This window comes from Cyprinodon tularosa, unplaced genomic scaffold (genome assembly GCF_016077235.1).
Source record: "Cyprinodon tularosa strain WSP-4 unplaced genomic scaffold, ASM1607723v1 ctg99, whole genome shotgun sequence".
NCBI classification, from domain to species: domain Eukaryota; kingdom Metazoa; phylum Chordata; class Actinopteri; order Cyprinodontiformes; family Cyprinodontidae; genus Cyprinodon; species Cyprinodon tularosa.
Window position 1 is genome coordinate 831,810 of NW_024039773.1, and position 21,068 is coordinate 852,877.

Genomic DNA, 21,068 nt, shown 5'->3' on the forward strand with positions numbered 1-21,068 from the left:
CTGCAGATGGCCGGGGGATCAGAGGTTGTCAGCACGCTTAAACGAGCCAAGAGTCGAGGCCTCAGCCCTGCGGGGGAGGACACATGAATGGGGTATTTCCCCCGCCCTCTATAGGCCCCCCATTGGGCATTTGTAAAATGATTTGTGGCAAATTTGTTTAATCAATATGGATGCGGGGCTTTGGTTACCCTCCTTTTCTTCCCTCTGTCCCTTTCCTTCCCTTGTAAATGCATCAGCGGTCACACATTTGTGGGACAATCCTAATTATTTTTTTAGTGTGTGTTTGTGTCAAACTTTGTAGGTACAGTGCTGAGTATGAAGGAGAGAGAGAAACATATTGATCCGGTCTGGGTTTTGTGAAGAGCAAGCAAGTTATACAAGTTTGGTCGCCTCACAAAAAAAGTCGTTACCTAAAATGTTTATTGGATTTCTGGTGTGGAGAATCCAGCGACTCCTGCTGCTATTGTGTAACTATTTTTATCTGACTGGAGGGATTGGAGATAAGAAGTATTGTGTTTTTTTTTTTTTGTACGGACTGTAAAAAGGCTTAAGACTAGAAATGACTGATAGGATTTATTTAGAAGGACATATGCTGCAGATATTACCATTTTATGTTGGAAAAAAAGAAAAACAAAGTGCGTGAAAGTGGCTTTGCAGAAACGCAGGTGGCTTTGCTCCATTTCTTCTGAGCTTCTGCCCACAGGGACCCAGAAGACAAAGGCACCGTAGGGTTTTCTGCAGTTTGTCCAGCCTGATTTACAGTGCTAACCCCACACCCAACCCTGTTAGCTGCCAAACAACTCCTGCACATACTAGAGAAAAGAAGTCAGACCTGCTTTTTATTATTCCTTTTATTCAATATTTTATAAAATATTCCTAAAATCAGAAGATCTAAGCTGCATTCAGTAAAACCGGATCTGTAAAATCTGAATTTCTTGGACAAAAAAAATGAGGCAATACGATTAATTTAGGCTCCAGAAAGCTGACAAAATATCTCTAATCCCGGTCTTTCTTGTTAAAAATCTCAGACAGTCAGTGCAAATTTAATCAATATGCTCTGTGTCATAATCTGCTTGTTGGCTTATTTTTAACCAGAAATGCTAATCATGACCAGTCTGGTCAGTGGCTTTAAAAATAAGCAAAACCTACCGGTTTTCCAACCCACAGATGGAACGTGGTCCGTCGTTTCCAGCAAGGGTGTAACTTTGTAATGAAACTTGGTGGGGACAGTCTAAGGGTGGGGGCTGACTGACCTACGGTAACTCGACACAAATGCTTTTAATTGGGTTTGTATTTTTTCAGAATTGAGCTCAAATATATATTTATTGAATGCTTTACTATTGTTGAGAACACAAGAGAACCATTTCCGGGGTCCATGGCGAGGCCCTGTACCATAGCACGGTTTTGCACAGCCTCGGTAGGAAGGCGATATGTTTTTGGGTCTGGTAGGTTGTAAGAAATGCCCATTTTGCAGCATTCCATCTTCATTTGAAGCAGAAACAGAGCTGGAAACCACAGGCGCAACTTTCTGAAGTACTGGTGGGGGCATGTCCCCACCAACTTTGAAGTAATTTTGGGAAGGGGCGAAAATACTGGTTAGCTGATTGGCCTATGTTGGTGATAGACGGGCCAAATAAACCAATCAGATCAACGAAGCATACGACGTACTAACAGAGCGACGACGAAGAGGAGTCAATTGATAGATCAAACTCTTGCCGAAACCAGTCGGGAGAAGAGCAAAAACATCTTTTCCTCTGAGAAAAGCCTCCAGAGCAGTGTTTTGCTCTTCTTTCAGTGAAGAAATACTCTGTAATTCCGATAAAACTTGCTCGATAGCCACGCTAACGCTAGTTTCATCGGCTGAAGCCGCCATGTTCTTTAGACTGAACTGTCGCGCTTCTTGTTGCGTCACACCTCAACCCGCCTCAAAGCCAACGCTGATTGGACGTTTGTTTGGGGAACGGCTCCAAATTTTCTTCAACGGAGAGTCTCCAGACTGATCTGCGAGTGAAACCTTGAAAGCTTGCGAGATCAGGATGGTCTCACGAGGCTAACATGTCCCCTCCAATAGTACGAGTCAGAGAAAGAAAAAAGTGGCCTCAGATTTGTCAGAGCTGGTTCTCATCCCGGCCGCTTCTTCTGCTAACTGCCCCATTCAGGCTCGGACTTGTAATCTGTGATACCAGATTACTGTGATACCAGGCATTTGCGTTTGTGTAGAGTGGGCCGGTGTAGATTGAAAAATGCCAGGGCCGAAAATCGTTCCCAGTCCGAGCCTGGCCCCAGTGACTGCTGTAGGTCTTGGCAGGAAGGAGCCAGCAGAACCACGGCATCCAGAAAAAGCAGCGACAAGATCCGGCGGTCCCCAAAACGGACCCTCTCCAGTCTTTAGCTGTGCCTAAAAAATCTAGTTCATAAAGGTTATAAACAGGACCAGTAATGACTGCCGGGACTCTTTAGCTAAAAGCTAACCTGCACACAGCTGCAGTCTCTGTTGTCTATGGCATTCAGAAATTTAGGAATTACAGTAATGGGGTGATATTTTTGAAGGCAAGTGCTTTTCTTTGAAGTTGGAGGAAAACAATTTCAAAATAATACATGCATAGAGCTAAAGGCGCCGTTTCACTATATATTTTCCTAACCGTTGATTTGAAAGGCTTAAAAATGCATAAAGAAGGAACTTAAACAATAAGATAAGCAGAACATCCCATTGGTCTAAATATGGGGGAGAAGATGTGGGCCTGGAGGGTTAGTCACTCAGTCAACTCCCCAAATAAGCCCCATCTGACCATTGTTCAGCCATTTCAGTCGTTACCATAACAACCACAATACACACACACTCACTTATGCCGCCGCTAAGACATATCACTCATCCTTTAAGTTGAATTAACTAGAAACCAAACCTTTACATAAATAACGTATATGTTTATTTCTTTATATTGGAATATTTGTTCTCCAGACGGAGAGATATAAAATGATTTCCTCCGCTAAGCAGATGCCAGTCATTCCTCTCAGGCGCCACTGCTGCTGCTTTGGTCAATGCCTGCTGCAAACATACATTAAAAAGAGCCTCCAAATTCTTCCAGGTGTCCTTTTTTGTCTAAGCCCCATATAAAGAACAGCATTCACCATCAAGTGGTTGTGTGTTGCATGTTTTCTTTTGTGTTCGGGGAGGCTGTCTTCTTTGTCACCATTCAGGGGTTCAGGGGAACATTAATGTAAAGATTTAAAGGTTTGTGTTACTCAGAATCTGTTACAGGATAAGGGTGAACAATTCTTTCCTTGTGATCGTCACCATCGCACAAATATCTCTGCTCTTTGTTAAACACCAACACTCATATGGTGGAGCATAAGAGAATTAATCAATCACAATGGGGTACATTGGATAAACCTGAAACCGACTGCGTTTGTGTCATATATATATATTATATATAAGGGATAATAGCTGAGGTGTTCATTATCATCCATCCATCTTATTCCAGAGTACCCGGAGAGAACCCACGCATGCGTGGGGAGAACATGCAAACTCCATGCAGAAAGACCCTGGGCTGGGAATTTAACCTATAACCTTATTACTGCAAGGCATCAGTGCATATGGAGTGGATTTTGTTCCAGTTTTGTTGCAAGCAAAAAAACAAGTTTTGTAGATGGAAATTTGAAAAGAAAATTCCAAACCAGAGATGAAACTTTGAAAAAATCCAAAATCAAAAAAAGTTTTTGGGAGTAATTTTTATGTTTTCTCATATGCTAATTTCTTAAATTATTATATATATATTTTTTTGTTTTGTTTCATTAAAACAAATATAATTTCTCTTTTTTTAGTTTTACAAATTGTACTCTTCTCAGATTTCATTTTACAGATCACATTATATTCAGTTCTTAGGGGCGGGATTCACTCTGAAGTGATGAGCAAAGATGCATTTCTATTGGTCCACATGGACTCTAGCAAAAGCATTGTATTGGTCAGTTTGCATGTCACAAGGAAGCGTCTGTATTTGGCTTGAAGAAAATGTTATCTGTAAAATGCAATTTGATAAGTATGCAAATCATGGAACCAAATCTCAAGAGAGGAAGAATTAGAAAAAAACGAATTAAGATATAAAATCCTTAAAAAAATATACATTTGAATAAATTAATTTCTAAATATAAAATCTGTAAATATATCTGAAAACATCCTTGAAAAAATATGAAATAATAAAAATAAAAAAAAAACTCTTACAAAACCGTAAAGAATCTTAAAACCTTTTTTTTTCTTCCAGATTTTCGTTTACAAAACTTGTTCTTTGCAGCAAAAATGAAACAAAATTCATTCCATACTTTTTCTTCACCAAAATTTAAAATTATTCTGCACCACTACAGACAGTCAGTAAATTTTTTCAATAATTGTGATTAACAAAAAGCTGTTTCTACGACCTTTAACGAGGAGGTAGATGGATCAAACTTTAGCGTCTGTTCAGCCTTTCACATGCCAACAACAAATGCTGGAGTTGGCACTTTGCTGTTGTATGAGTGTCACATTCTCATAAGCTAATTAGAAGCGAGAGAGGAGGCCTGATATCCTGCAGCCCCCTCTGCTCAGCACTTCCCACCCTGTAAATGTTTATGGCCCTGACCCAGATTGCATCTCAGATTTGAGGGATTGGCCCCCTGTTGACTCACAGCTTGATGGGGACTGCCGAGCTCACTCTATCTCTGTGTTTATTGTGTCTCAAATTCTTTTAGTTTGACCCCCTTAGTAACCCCCCCCCCCCCCCCTTAAAAAAGAAAAAGAAATGCAACTGTTTTTTATCACAGAGGTGTACACTGGAAGAACAGTCTATAAATAAGTAAACATTTCTTAAATTAAGTATATTTACTCTTGATTTAAGTAGTTAAAAAAGATAATTTGCAAATAAAATTAGCATTTTTAATCTTAAAATCAGATAATGAGATAATATGCACTTGTAATAAGAAAACTTAATTGTTTTTTTTCTTATTTTAATCTTTAATTTCTTATTTTATCTCCTCAATTCAAAAACAAATGCACTTATTTTTAGAAAAAAAATTACTTATCTAGATTACAATTTTTTTTTTCAGTGTACAGATTGTTAAAAAAAAAATACTGGAAAAACAATTGTAGAAATAAGTAAAAATTTCTTAATTTGAGTGTATTTGTCATTAATTTGAGCAGGTAAATTAGGTAGTTTGCCAATGGAAAGAGTATTTTTCTCTTAAAATAAGATAATGAGATAAATGCACTTGTAATAAGAAAATGTAATTGTTTTTTTCTTATTTTAATCTTTAATTTCTTATTTTATCTCCTCAATGCAAGAACAAATGAACTTATTTGTAGAAAAAAATTACTTATCTAGATTTTTATTTTTTTTCCAGTGTACAGATTGTTAAAAATAAAAAGAACACTGGAAAAAACTTCTAGAAATAAGTAAAAGTTTCTTAATTTGAGTGTATTTGCCATTAATTTGAGCAGGTAAATTAGGTAGTTTGCGAATGGAAAGAGTATTTTTCTCTTAAAATAAGATAATGAGATAATATGCACTTGTAATAAGAAAATGTAATTGTTTTTTTCTTATTTTAATCTTTCATTTCTTATTTTATCTCCTCAATGCAAGAACAAATGCACTTATTTTTAGAAAAAAAAAATTACTTATCTAGATTTTTATTGTTTTCCAGTGTATAGATTGTTAAAAATAAAAAAGAACACTGGAAAAACAATCTAGAAATAAGTAAAAATTTCTTAATTTGAGTGTATTTGCCATTAATTTGAGCAGGTAAATTAGGTAGTTTGCGAATGGAAAGAGTATTTTTCTCTTAAAATAAGATAATGAGATAATATGCACTTGTAATAAGAAAATGTAATTGTTTTTTTCTTATTTTAATCTTTAATTTCTTATTTTATCTCCTCAATGCAAGAACAAATGAACTTATTTGTAGAAAAAAATTACTTATCTAGATTTTTATTTTTTTTCCAGTGTACAGATTGTTAAAAATAAAAAGAACACTGGAAAAAACTTCTAGAAATAAGTAAAAGTTTCTTAATTTGAGTGTATTTGCCATTAATTTGAGCAGGTAAATTAGGTAGTTTGCGAATGGAAAGAGTATTTTTCTCTTAAAATAAGATAATGAGATAATATGCACTTGTAATAAGAAAATGTAATTGTTTTTTTCTTATTTTAATCTTTCATTTCTTATTTTATCTCCTCAATGCAAGAACAAATGCACTTATTTTTAGAAAAAAAAAATTACTTATCTAGATTTTTATTGTTTTCCAGTGTATAGATTGTTAAAAATAAAAAAGAACACTGGAAAAACAATCTAGAAATAAGTAAAAATTTCTTAATTTGAGTGTATTTGCCATTAATTTGAGCAGGTAAATTAGGTAGTTTGCGAATGGAAAGAGTATTTTTCTCTTAAAATAAGATAATGAGATAATATGCACTTGTAATAAGAAAATGTAATTGTTTTTTTCTTATTTTAATCTTTCATTTCTTATTTTATCTCCTCAATGCAAGAACAAATGCACTTATTTTTAGAAAAAAAAATTACTTATCTAGATTTTTATTGTTTTCCAATGTATAGATTGTTAAAAATAAAAAAGAACACTGGAAAAACAATCTAGAAATAAGTAAAAATTTCTTAATTTGAGTGTATTTGCCATTAATTTGAGCGGGTAAATGAGATAGTTTGCCAATGAAAAGAGTATTTTTACTTTTAAAATAAGATAATTCGATAATTTGAAATGAGACAATGCAATTGTGTTTCTTATTTTAAGTGTAAATTGTCTTGTTCCATTGGCAAAGTGTCTCTTTTACCTCCTCAAAAAATGACTGTTCTAGATTTTTTGATTTTTTTCCAGTGAAACTCCTGTTTTTTTAATTTATTTTAGAACCACATTGGCTTCCCTTCCTTTCTAATGAGTGATTCCAATAACTCTCCAGCTCCGTTGCCACCCAGGCTCATCATGCGCTACTTGAGTTCGTGGCTGATTGCCAGTGAGAGTGAGAAGTGGACACAGTGGGGATCTCTTCATACAGTGAGTCCTTGTTTCCCCCAACACTCTATTGTTTATTGATGGAGGCAGTTGTCATAGTCCTGCAATAACAAAAGCCCGACTATTGCTGTGTTTACCTCTGCACAGGAACTACCGGGCAATTCTCCATTAAATTACAGCCATGTGTGGGCCGCTGATGCCTCCCCTCACCCGCCCGCCTGCCTGCCACACCAGAGACGCACACAATCACGGCCTGTCACACTCTCAGAGAGCAGGAGGGATATTAGACTGTTGCCATGGTCATAAACCTAAAAAGACAAACAGGACTAATCAGTAACTTTCTTTGTCAGGCATCCATCCCCCCTCAAATGAAAGAAGAGAAAACACAACAATGTGACGGTGATTAGCCCTGAAACTAAATGTGAGGTTTTCCTAATCGGAGCAGAAGTTGTTTCTGGAATACTTTGGCACATGAATTCCTTAAGCCCCCCCCGCCCCTATCCCCACTGCCACTGGTGTGAGACAAATAAGGACCCATCTTCCTATCACAGGAAGAGATACTTCCTGCTTCACCCAGGTGGAACGACCATTTCCAGCTGAACTCTTTAAATGCTAATGATCCTGTTAAATTTCATCATTTGCATTGCTTAAAGTCCCTGCAGTGAAATATTATACACAGCACTGAGTGTCTAAAGTCTTTATTACATGAGTATTTACATGAATAGATTTGTCTCTCTTCGCTTTTTTGTTTGTTAGAAAGAAAAAAAAATATGTTTAAGAATAAAACTATATAATAAAGAGCAAAGAGAGAAACAATCATTTGCAAAACTACAAAAATGAGGTACAATGCTCGACAAACGGTTAAAAAGTTTCACTAAAAATAATCCTAAATGGTTTTCTAAGCTAATATATGTGAATATCTCGCTCTCTCTCCATCTATATGTAAAAAATATATATAGGAAAATGTATAAGAATAACATAATAGTGAAGAGTCAAAAGATAAACAATAAAATCCTGTACTGTAAAGTGTTTTAGAAATATAAATATTGTACACCTGGGGAATAAATTACCTTTATACAGCTATCGAAATTACTATATTTAAAAAAAATAGCAGCAACGTCAGAGATTTGCAAATGACAGCAGCATGTTTATTTTATATGTTATATATATATATATATATATATATATATATATATATATATATATATATATATATATATATATATATATATATATATATATATATATATATATATATATATATTTATTTATTTTTTTATTTACTTTTTATTTTTTTCTGCTTGCAACAAAATCCCCTCCATATGCACTGATGCCTTCCAGTAATAAGGTTATGGGTTAAACTCCCATCCCAGGGTCTTTCTGCATAGAGTTTGCATGTTCTATATGTATATAGAACATGTTTCTGTTTGGATTAACTGAGTGTGCAGCTGTTCAGAGGATCTCCATCTGAAGTTAAGTTATTTTCTCTGTGATATCTCTGTATCTAAGTAACTCTAACTGACTACTTTAAAACATAGCACCTTCTGCTGCACTTTTCTACTGAGCACTTGTCAGTTTCACACGGTTTTATTTCTGATAGGAAGGAGTAGCTAGCCTAGGCTAGCGCTAGCTTAGCATTGCTATGGCTTCTCTCTCTCCCTCCCTTGACTCTTTTCCAACTCTTCCTTCTTCCTCTCCTCTCTCCTGCTCTCTGTGTCAGATGTTCAGTTATTCCTCTGCCTCCTTTAGTGATAATGGAATGTGTAATAAGTGTAGTATTTTTGTAGCTTTGGAGGCGAGGGTGTCAGAGTTAGAATCCAGGCTTCAGGCTGTTGAACATCCAGGAGTTAAAGTAGGCCCCCCACGTAGCTGTCCTCCAAAAGTGCCTGAGCAGCCAGGCGATTGGGTAACTGTACGCAGAAAGCGTAGTCGTGGATCTCTGCCCACTGGTCACCACCAACCCGTTCACGTTTCTAACCCGTTTTCCCCACTCAGTGACACACCCACTGAGAAGCCCACTCTGGTGATTGGCAGCTCCATAGTCAGAAACGTGGCATTAGAGACACCAGGGACCATAGTCAAATGTTTGCCGGGGGCCAGAACGGGCGACATCAAATCCTACATGAAACTACTGGCTAAGGATAAGGTTAAATACAGTAAGATTGTTATTCACGCTGGTGGTAATGACACCCGGTTACGCTGATCGGAGGTCACTAAAATTAGTGTTGCTTCGGTGTGTAAGTTTGCCAAAAAAATGTCGGACTCCGTAATTTTCTCTGGTCCCCTCCCTGATCTGACCAGTGATGACATGTTTAGCCGCATGTCGTCATTCAACCGCTGGTTGTCTAGGTGGTGTCCTGAAAACAACGTGGGCTACATTAATAATTGGCAATCCTTTTGGGGAAAGCCTGGTCTGATTCGGAGAGACGGCATCCATCCCACTTTGGATGGTGCAGCTCTTCTTTCTAGGAATCTGGCCACATTTATTAGTCCTCCAAAACCCTGACCACCCAGGGTGCAGACCAGGAAGCAGAGTTGTAGTTTAACACACATCTCTGCAGCTTCTCTACTGTTACCCACTCTTTACTCCATCCAGACAGTGTCTTGCCCACGACCAAAATCTAATAAATTAGCAAAGATTCCCAAAGGAGTAAATCATGATAATCTAATTAAAATCAAAATAACTCCAATTGGGGAAAAAGTTAAAACAATTAAATGCGGTCTGTTTAACATAAGATCGCTTTCCTCTAAAAGTCTACTAGTTAATGACTTGATTTGTGATAATCACATTGACTTGTTTTGCCTTACAGAAACCTGGCTGCAGCAAGAGGATTATGTGAGCATAAATGAGGCAACTCCTTCAAGCTATTTAAATTTTCACATCCCCAGAAGTTCTGGGCGAGGAGGAGGAGTAGCAACAATCTTCGAGTCTGACTTACTGATTACTCCCAAAACAATTAATTCCTACAACTCTTTTGAACATTTAACCCTTAATTTCCCTGATCCAAATTTCAAGGCAAGAAAACCTCTTCTTTTTGTAACTTTGTATCGTCCACCAGGTCCTTACTCTGAATTTTTAGATGAGTTTTCAGAGTTCCTTTCTGATTTGGTATTAAATACTGACAGGGTCATCATAGTGGGAGATTTTAACATCCATGCTGACATTGAAGGCGATAGCTTAAGAGCAGCCTTTAATGCTATCTTAGACACTATTGGCTTTGTTCAAAATGTGAATAGTCCCACACATTCTCATCTTCATACTTTGGATCTTGTGCTGACATACGGCATAGAATGTGAAGAAATAACAGTATTTCCTCACAACCCTGTCCTCTCTGACCACTTTCTAATAACCTTCAGGATTACTTTAACAGAGTTCTCCTCCCCCAAAAGAAGGTTCAATTTTAGTAGATCTTTATCAGATAGTGCAGTTATAAATTTTAAAGAATCTGCTTCACTTTCTCTCTCCTCTGTGTCACTGAGCAGTGCTGCAGAGTGCAAAAGCTTAGCTTATTCCCCTTCACAGGTTGATGATTTTGTTGATGGGGTTGCTAGTTCTCTGCGTATTGCCTTAGACAACGCAGCTCCTTTGAAAATGAAAACCGTTAAAAATAGAAAGCTTGCTCCTTGGTTTAATGCAGAGCTGCGTACTTTGAAGCAAAATGCTAGGAAACTGGAGAGAAAATATCGCTCCACAGGCCTGCGAGAGTCCTTCCTAGTCTGGAAAAATGGTTTACTGCTGTATAAGAGGACCCTTTGTAAAGCAAGAGCAGCATACTTCTCCTCATTAATAGAGGAGAATAAGAATAATCCTAGATTTCTTTTTAATACAGTTGCCAAACTCACCCAGAGCCATAGCTCTGTTGAACCGTCCATTCCACCTGCTCTTAGCAGCAATGATTTTATGGGATTCTTTATAAATAAGATTGATCTTATTAAAAATAAGATCATAAGCACTCCTCTATCCGCGATTGTACCTGAGGTAGTCATGGAATCTGAACCGGGTTTAGACTGCTTTGATCCAGTTGAATTCTCTGAATTAGCAAAATTATTGTCTTCATCTAAGCCTTCAACTTGTATGTTAGATCCAGTTCCAACCAGGTTATTTAAGGAGGTATTCCCTTTGATCTCCTCCTCCATTTTAGATGTGATTAATCTATCTCTGTTACAGGGATATGTACCTAAAGCTTTTAAGATTGCTGTAATTAAACCTCTGCTTAAGAAACCGTCTCTTGACCCAGATGACTTGGTCAATTATAGACCTATATCCAATCTTCCTTTCTTATCCAAAATTCTTGAGAAAGTAGTTGCCAAACAAGTTTGCGATCACTTACACCATAATGAACTTTTTGAAGAGTTTCAGTCTGGCTTTAGAGCTCATCATAGCACTGAAACAGCTCTGGTGAAAGTCACTAATGATATTCTCATGGCCTCAGATAATGGACTTGTATCTGTGCTCGTCCTGTTGGATCTTAGTGCTGCATTTGATACAGTTGACCATAATATTCTTTTAGAAAGACTTGAATATTTTGTTGGAATTAAAGGAACAGCACTAGACTGGTTTAAATCTTATCTATCTGATCGAATTCAGTTTGTTCATGTTAATGATAGATCTTCAACACGCTCAAAGGTTACCTGTGGAGTACCACAGGGATCAGTGCTAGGACCAATTCTCTTTACTTTATACATGCTCCCAATCGGTAGAATTATTAGACAGCATGTGATTAATTTCCACTGTTACGCTGATGATACCCAGCTATATCTGTCTATAAATCCAGATGAAGCTAACCCATTACATAGATTACAGGCATGTCTTGAAGACATAAAAACCTGGATGACTCTTAACTTTCTGCTTCTGAATGCAGACAAAACAGAAGTTATAGTCTTTGGACCAGAGTCTCTGAAAAAGAAACTGATTAGCCAGTCACTTCATTTGGATGGGATTAAACTGATTTCAGATAATAAAGTAAAAAATCTTGGTGTTATTTTTGATCAGGACCTCTCATTTAAATCCCATATCAAAGAGGTTTCTAGAATTTCCTTCTTTCATCTGAGGAACATTTAAAAAATTAGAAATATCCTGTCCAGGGGTGATGCTGAGAAACTAGTCCATGCATTTGTTACTTCAAGGCTGGACTATTGTAATTCTTTACTATCAGGAAGTCCACAAACTGTAGTTAAAAGCCTTCAGCTGATCCAAAATGCTGCAGCCAGAGTTCTAATGAAAATTAAAAAGAGAGATCATATCTCGCCTATCCTGGCTTCTCTTCATTGGCTTCCTGTTAAATCAAGAATCGAATTTAAAATCCTCCTTCTCACATATAAAGCCTTAAATGGCCAAGCTCCATCTTATATCAGAGATCTGATTGTTCCTTATGTTCCTAACAGAGCACTTCGCTCTCAATCTGCAGGTTTACTAGTGGTTCCTAGAATTTCTAAAAGTAGAATGGGAGGCAGATCTTTTAGTTATCAGGCTCCTCTCCTGTGGAACCAACTACCAGTTTTAGTCCGTGAGGCAGACACCCTGTCTACTTTTAAGGCTAGGCTTAAAACTTTCCTTTTTGATAAAGCTTCTAGTTAGAGTGGCTCAGGTTATCCTGAGCTATCTCTATAGTTATGCTGCTATAGGCTTAGACTTTTGGAGGATATAGGGACCCCCATTTCATCATTCTGCTTCATTCTCTCTCTGTTCTCCTATTCTGCAGAATCTGTTAGTTCAATCTCTAACCTTCTGCTCTCTCTGCTTTTCCTCAGAGTAGCTTTGCCTCGTCTGTTCCTGTTTGGCTGTGACGTCATCCTGGAAAGAAACATCAGCTGTGCTGCTTCTATCAACACCCTTGTTTATAGATGTTGGAGATCGGCCTGTTTTCCAGTGTGGTCCTGTTTCTCTGACCGTGACTGAGTGGATGTGCTCTCTTCGTCCTCTGGCATGGGAGCTGCCTTGGAGCTCGTCTGCCTGGCTGTGTGTTTCCTGGACGGGGCCGCCTTTTACAGCTGCTTTTTGTATCTCTGCTTCTGTCTCCTTGAATCCCAGTCGGCCTCAGCAGATGGCCGCTCACACTGAGCCTGGTTCTGCTGGAGGTTTCTTCCTGTTAAAAGGGAGTTTTTCCTCTCCACTGTCGCTACAAGCATGCTTAGTGTGAGGGATTGTATTTGAGTCAATGAGTCAATGCAATCAACTGGTTTTCCTTAGATAGAAAACTTTGTATCAATTTGACTGTATGATCTGGTTGAACTGTAAAGTGCCTTGAGATGACATGTGTTGTGAATTTGGCGCTATATAAATAAACTGAATTGAATTGAATTGAATATATATTCAGATTAAGTTTTACCATATTGCGCTATTTTAATTTTTTCTTTACAAATCACATTCTCTTCAAGCTCAAAAGTAATAAACATATCATCATTAAGAATCATAACCATTCAAAATGTTGCTAACGTCCAGCCGAACCGCCGGAAGTGAAGAGAACATAAAAAAAGGAAAGAATGTATTTTGTAAAGCTTGATGTAAAAAAGAGAAATCAGAAAAAAATAAAAACAACTGTACAATCTGAGGTTTAGAAAAGTTCATTACAAGACTTTTTTTTAATTTTGTTTAATTTTAGAACTAAGTTATTATTTTTTTATTTTTTCAAATATCAGTTTCCAAACCAAGTTCTTTGATTGCAACAATAATGGAACAAAATTCACTCCATATTTAACAGAACCTGTCTGACAACATGAAGTAGGTCAAAGTATTTCAAAGCCAACACATCCTGTTCATCAGTCAGCTGCTCACAACCTCTTTTCCTTACAGGGTTGTGTAGCCGTGGGGGTTGGGAAGATGGAGGCAGGGGGTTGGTACCTGCGTACGGCCGTCATTTGCATCCCAGGCAGCTCCTCAGACTATCACAGAAAAACACAAAACATTAAATCCCAATCTGATGAATCCGAGGGACAGGTTAGAAGAACAGTAATGGACCGCTTTCAGTCTGGACGCGGTTACAAAGCCGTTTCTAAGGATCCAGAGAACGACAATGAGAGCCGTTATCATCAAATGGAGAAAACATGGAAGAGTAGCAAACATTTAGTGAACATTTATAAAGAAAACTGCTCCAGGAGCCAATCCACAGACCTTCCAGGAGGTCAAAAAAGGAGATAATATAAATACAAATGCATTCATAGTTGGATAAAATAAGCAAATAAATTGAAAAAGACTTTTGGGATGATCTTCTTAGTTGCTGACAGGGATAAAAACATGACTTTTTGTTAGATTCCTACAGTTATAACCCTCAGAATGAAGGGATCCACAGTAATAAACACTACCTGCCTCATTCTAAAAGGGATTTATTTCCACATGCTTGAGGTTTTATACATGACTTGACAAACTGAAAGGAAGCAGTTAAAGTGCGGATCTGCGACGCCACCGCAACAAAAATACCCCCGTCTGACTAAAAATAAAAGGTATCTACTAAAACAAAAGTAAAATGCCACAAATCAGGAGAGCGGCTAGTTTAAAGGAAGTAGAAAAAACTCCCGGCAAACTTTCAAAGTTATATTTAGAAACTCACTAGGTTACAGACGACTAGACCCCAGGTGAGGGGGAGTGGAGTTTTGAATGCAATCCACTGATGAGGTCAGTGGACGTAAATCAGAATCTTTAAAGATAATAATAAAGATCATGCCCAGACTAAAACACGGTGGTGGTGGTATGATGGTTATTATTACTACTTTGATGTAACCATGAAGCCTGGTTTCAAGCAGAGATCATCAAATAATAACATCCATTTATTCCAATTTCTTAGCCTTAATGTCAAAGACAGACAAGTTATGAAGCCGGAAAATGATCATAAGCACACTAGGAAGTCGACTTTGAAATACATGAAAAAAAAGTATAGTTTGGCACTCACAATCCATCCTAAAGCCACTGCAGGAAATAAGTGAATCTCTCAGCTCCTGATTGACAACATGCCAGATTATAAAGGTGATTTGTAATTTGATTAACAGTTTTAGTTAGATAGATAGATAGATAGATAGATAGATAGATAGATAGATAGACAGACAGACAGACAGACAGACAGACAGACAGACAGACAGACAGACAGACAGACAGACAGACAGACAGACTGAATAAGAGATATTAAATAAATAAATAAAATACGAAATAAAGCATTTTTTTTTTTAAATAGAATTTGAGAAAACAGCCACATTTCTTTTTGTTTAGACATTTTACAAATTTAAATTTCTGGATTATTTTCAACATTTCTATGAATAAAATTTCTATTGTTCTTCATGCAGCAATGATGGAACCAATTTCACTCCATACACCGATTACTCCTTTTTCTGCACGTATAAAATGTGTTATTGCTTGCAATAAAGTGTCACAGCATGGCTTGTTCTAACTTACCCAGTGTTCCTTTAAACAACTTGGTTCATTATCATAAACATCCTTAATATTTAGCGTTTGCAGGTTTTCCCTATTCGGTGGTGGTTCCAGAACAAAAATTACCAGTTTGGGCTGGAGGATAGGGCCGTTGTCTTCATCACGGCTCAAAACTAAAGAATGAAACGAAGAAATAAAAAAAGGGCAATGTTTCATCCTTAAAGGAATAGTACACCCAAAACATGATTAGCCTTCATTTTCTACTCACCCCCATGCTGAACAACACTCTGGAGTACTTTTTTGATATCTCAAATGCATCTGGAGATCTGGGAGGCTTCTTGCTGTCTGCTGACATTCAAATAATGGAGGTCTATGGCGCCCGAGGCAGAAAGGTCCATAAAAGTCCACAAAAAACGTGTCAATATTCCTCCATACTGCTCGTCCAATGTATTCCAAGTGTCCTGAGTGGGTAGCATCCAGAATTTACTCGAAACGAAGTCATTTAGAATGTTTTTAGAGCATAAACAGTAGTGTATAGGATTTCCTGAAAGCGCGTTCACAAGTCTACGGAAACCGCGGCAGACCAAACCAGATGAAAGTGCGCATTCAGCGTCTGCTCTGCCGATAATGCAAGCGTAGAAGAAGAAATGTGCTGTTTACCTGTGCAAAGAAAGAAACAATGAACAAAAAATGTCTGAGGACTTCAGTGTTGAGGAAGAGCATGAGTTCTTTGCCGAGCTGAATGCGCACTTTCATCTGGTTTGGTCTGCCATCTTCCGTAGCGTCGTGAACGCGCTTTCAGGAAATCCTATACACTACTGTTTATGCTCTAAAAACATTCTAAATGACTTAGTTTCGAGTAAATTCTGGATGCTACCCACTCAGGACACTTGGAATACATTGGACGAGCAGTATGGAGGAATATTGAAACGTTTTTTGTGGACTTTTATGGACCTTTCTGCCTCGGGCGCTGGGCACCTCCATTATTTGAATGTCAGCAGACAGCAAGAAGCCTCCCAGATCTCCAGATGCATTTGAGATATCAAAAAAGTACTCCAGAGTGTTGTTCAGCATGGGGGTGAGTAGAAAATGAAGGCTAATCATGTTTTGGGTGTACTATTCCTTTAAATATATAAAGTTAGCCTCAGAGCGAATAGCGTGTCTTTAGGTGGCACCCCCCCATTACAGCAGCTTAAAACAGTGATACTATCTCAGCACGGTCAAAGATAAAACACCTGATTTAGGACCAATTGTGTTGGTGCATAAACATGTTTTTTTTTAATTGTTTATCGTGATTAACTAGTTCATCCGGGGGCTGCTCAGGGGTGCAGTGGGTAGCACTGCCGTAGCACGGCCGCTTCAGCAAGAAGGTTCCGGGCTTGATTCCTGGACCAGGGTCTGCACATAGTTTGTATGTTCTCCCTGAGCATGCGTGGGTTCCCTCTGGGTACTCCGGCTTCCTCCCACAGTCAAAAAGCATGACTATTAGGTTAATTGCACTGGAAAAATATCTAGAAATAAGTAAAAATGTCTTAAATTAACTGTGTTTACCCTTAATTTGAGCAGGTAAATTAGATAGTTTGCCAATGGAATGAGTATTTTTCCTCTTAAAATAAGATAATTAGATAAAATGCACTTGAAATAAGACAATGCAATTACGTTTTCTTATTTTAAGTGTAAATTGTGTTGTTCCATTGGCAAAATTTCTCTTTTATCTCCTCAATCCAAGAAAAATTCACTAATTTTAAGAAAAAATTACTTACCGTATGTAGATTTAGATTTTTTCCAGTGTGGCTTCTCTAAATTCTCCTTAGGTGTGTGCGTGAATGGTTGTCTGTGTTGCCCTGCGATGGATTGGCGACCTGTCCAGGGTGGACCCTGCCTCTTGCCCGTAGATAGCTGGAGATAGACACCAGCGATCCCGATTGGGATAAGCGTGACAGAAAATGGATGGATAGTTCATCCGGTTTTCTGCTGGTTTCTACGGTGGCTGAGAAGTGCAAAACACATTTACAATTCAAAAACACATTAACAAATAAAAAACAAAATAACATTTGAAGAAACAAAATTATATTTTATGAAACAAATGTATTTTTGAAAAAAAAGTTTACATTTTTAAAAACAAATTTACATTTTAGGAAACAAATTCACATTTTAAATAAGTTAGGTTTTAGGTGAGAGTTTCATTTTAGAAAAAAAAAATACATTATAGGGTAACAAATTTACATCTAAAAAAAATTGACCGTTCGGAAACACTTGTACAAGTGCAAAGACAAAACTGCAAGCGGCAAAACACTGTTACATAGCCTAAAACAAATTAACAAAAGACGGCTACATGGAAAGGGAATGTCCCAGTGGCCGGATGTGACGTCACGATCACCCTGACTTGTAGTACAAACAGCTCAATCTGTAGTCCTCCTGCTTCACGTGAAAAGTCAGCGGCGATTTTATTATTGTGGAGCAAATTTCAGCCAATTTACACCATTTTGTTCTTCGTGCGGACGGTCTCTGGAACTTTTACGGGACACGGACCAGGTGGCAGGACCACCGGAACAGCTGCAACGCAGCCACTGCCACGAATTGAGCTCGGCCCTGCTGCTTGGTCCTGCCACCTGGTCCGTGTCCCGTAAAAGTTCCAGAGACCACAATAAGGGCAAAACATTGTTCGGTTAGCGTAAACTTAAGAAAAACGGCTTCAGTGCAATTCTTTCCATCTAAAATCGCCGCTGACTTTTCACGTGAAGCAGGAGGACTACAGATTGAGCTGTTTGTACTACAAGTCAGGGTAATGGTGACGTCACATCCGGTCACTGGGACATTCCCTTTCCGTGTAGCCGTCTTTTGTTAATTTGTTTTAGGCTATGTAACTGTGTTTTGCCACTTGCAGTTTTGTCTTTGCACTTGTACAAGTGTTTCTGAACGGTCAGTTTTTTTTTTAGATGTAAATTTGTTTGCTAAAATATTTATACATGGTTGCCCTGCGGGTCCATTTTCGTGGTTCAGTCAAATTCAGGTGCTGAACTATGTCGTCGATATTGCTCTGTTCTTCCTGGAGATATTCCAGAAGAAGAAGATTCTGTTGTAAGCCCGACAGCAGGGTGAATAGCATGAGCAGCAACCATTCAACACAGTACGGCGCCATTGTTGTTGTGATACTGTGTCGCGCATGCGTGTTTAGAGGCGACGCTATGACGCATGCGTGTAAAAAAAAAAATGCGGTTAGAGCGTAAAGATGGAAACGCGAAAACGGCGTTTCAGAATCTTCCCACTCTGAAGGCTGAATAAAAAAAAGATCGTTTACAGACCCCTGAAACGCCGGCTTCGTATGGATGAGAGGCTGGTTTGGTGAAAAATTTGTGCGTTTAGGCCAGGGTTCGTCTTCGTGTGGACTGGGCCTTAGGCTATGTAACTGTGTTTTGCCACTTGCAGTTTTGTCTTTGCACTTGTACAAGTGTTTCCGAACGGTCAATTTTTTTTAGATGTAAATTTGTTTGCTAAAATGTAAATTTGTTTTTAAAAATGTAAACTTTTTTTTCAAAAATACATTTGTTTCATAAAATATAATTTTGTTTCTTCAAATGTTATTTTGTTTTTTATTTGTTAATGTGTTTTTGAATTGTAAATGTGTTTTGCACTTCTCAGCCACCATAGGTTTCCTTCCATGTAATGAATTTCATGGAAGCAAAAGCTGAGTGAAGTGAGTTTCAGCTCCACAGTCGTCTGTTCAGCTGCAAATGATCAAGAAGCAAAAGGAGAAACGACTGATTTTCCTTTGCAGACCTGAAAACCATAAGCACCATAACAAAATGACAGTAGAAATATCCTTTTTTTTCATATTTTATTCTCTATTTACCTTCAGAAAATGTCCCTTTGTACTGATTATCGAACTTATTGACAGTAAAATAATTTTTTATTGTAAGATGTTGGTGTCAGAAAGGGTAAGCAGTGCAGGAGGAAAACAAACACAAATGAAAACATTTGAGCTGACCTTTCTTTTCTCTTACACTACCTGTATTCTTTGCCGTTCATATTTGTCATTTCAACACGGTGGTTTTCATCGTTTTGCAATCAATGAACCTATTTCTTTAAGTTCACTCTCACGATTATACAGTCATCCATCAGCCAATTGTGGCATTATCCAGAAAATTGCAGTGCACCACATCACTACAATTACTTTATCGTCAGAACTGTTTTTTTGGTTGTCTTTTAGTATTGATCAGCACGCGCTCTTCCCAGCGTTTTGCTTTTAAGCAACATGAATACGTTGTTCTTTTGTTTGGTAGCATCGGTCGAGAAAGCGAAGGAGGCCAGAAAGCATATTGGATATGCTTCTAATGGGTCAATACTGTTCATCAATACTGAATGTTCCTCTTTCAGATAAACATATACACCATGCATCGTATATTAACAGCTCATGTCGCAGAAACTGCCATAAAAACCGAGTGAAAAGTCTGGTTGCCCTCAATTTAAGGCTGTTTTGTGGTTGCCATGATCTGGATGACTGAGAATTTACGCAGGCATATAGGAGATGCTACGCTGCAGCTAACTGTACTGTTTTTCATCCTGTAGCTGCATCAGAACTTATTTGATCAACTTTGTGTGAATCTTGTATTAATAAATAAAAATGTATTTCTTAAAAAGGAAATATACCTATTTCATGGTATTTGTTTGTATTTATTTCATTGAATATTTGGTTTTATGTATTTCATGACAGGCTTTGCCCCTCCATATACCTACGGCACCACTTTTCACGACCCCCCAGGGGGTTCCAACCCCAACGTTGGTAAACCCTGATTTATATCACTGTAGAAAAAAAATGCAAACAATTCAATTCAATTCAGTTTATTTCTATAGCGCCAAATTCACAACACATGTCATCTCAAGGCACTTTACAGTTCAACCAGATCATCCAGTCAAATTGATACAAAGTTTTCTATCTAAGGAAAACCAGTTGATTGCATCGACTCATTGACTCAAATACAATCCCTCACACTAAGCATGCTTGTAGTGACAGTGGAGAGGAAAAACTCCCTTTTAACAGGAAGAAACCTCCAGCAGAACCAGGCTCAGTGTGAGCGGCCATCTGCCGAGGCCGACTGGGATTCAAGGAGACAGAAGCAGAGATACAAAAAGCAGCTGTAAAAGGCGGCCCCGTCCAGGAAACACACAGCCAGGCAGACGAGCCAGCTCCCATGCCAGAGGATGAAGAGAGCACATCCAGTTAGTCACAGTCAGAGAAACAGGACTACACTGGAAAACAGGCCAAGCTCCAGCATCTAAAAACAAGGGTGTTGATGGAAGCAGCACAGCTGATGTTTCTCTCCAGGATGGAGTCACAGCCAAACAGGAACAGACCAGATGAAGCTACTTTGAGAAAAAGCAGAGAGAACAGAACGTTAGAGATTGAACTAACAGATTCTGCAGAGTGGGAGAATAGAGATAGAATGAAGCAGAATGATGAAATGGGGGTCCCTATGTCCTCCAGCAGTCTAAGCCTATAGCAGCAGAACTATAGAGATAGCTCAGGATAACCTGAGCCACTCTAACTATAAGCTTTATCAAAAAGGAAAGTTTTAAGCCTAGCCTTAATAGTAGACAGGGTGTCTGCCTCACGGACTAAAACTGGTAGTTGGTTCCACAGGAGAGCAGCCTGATAACTAAAAGATCTGCCTCCCATTCTACTTTTATTCTAGGAACCACTAGTAACATTAAAACAATAAT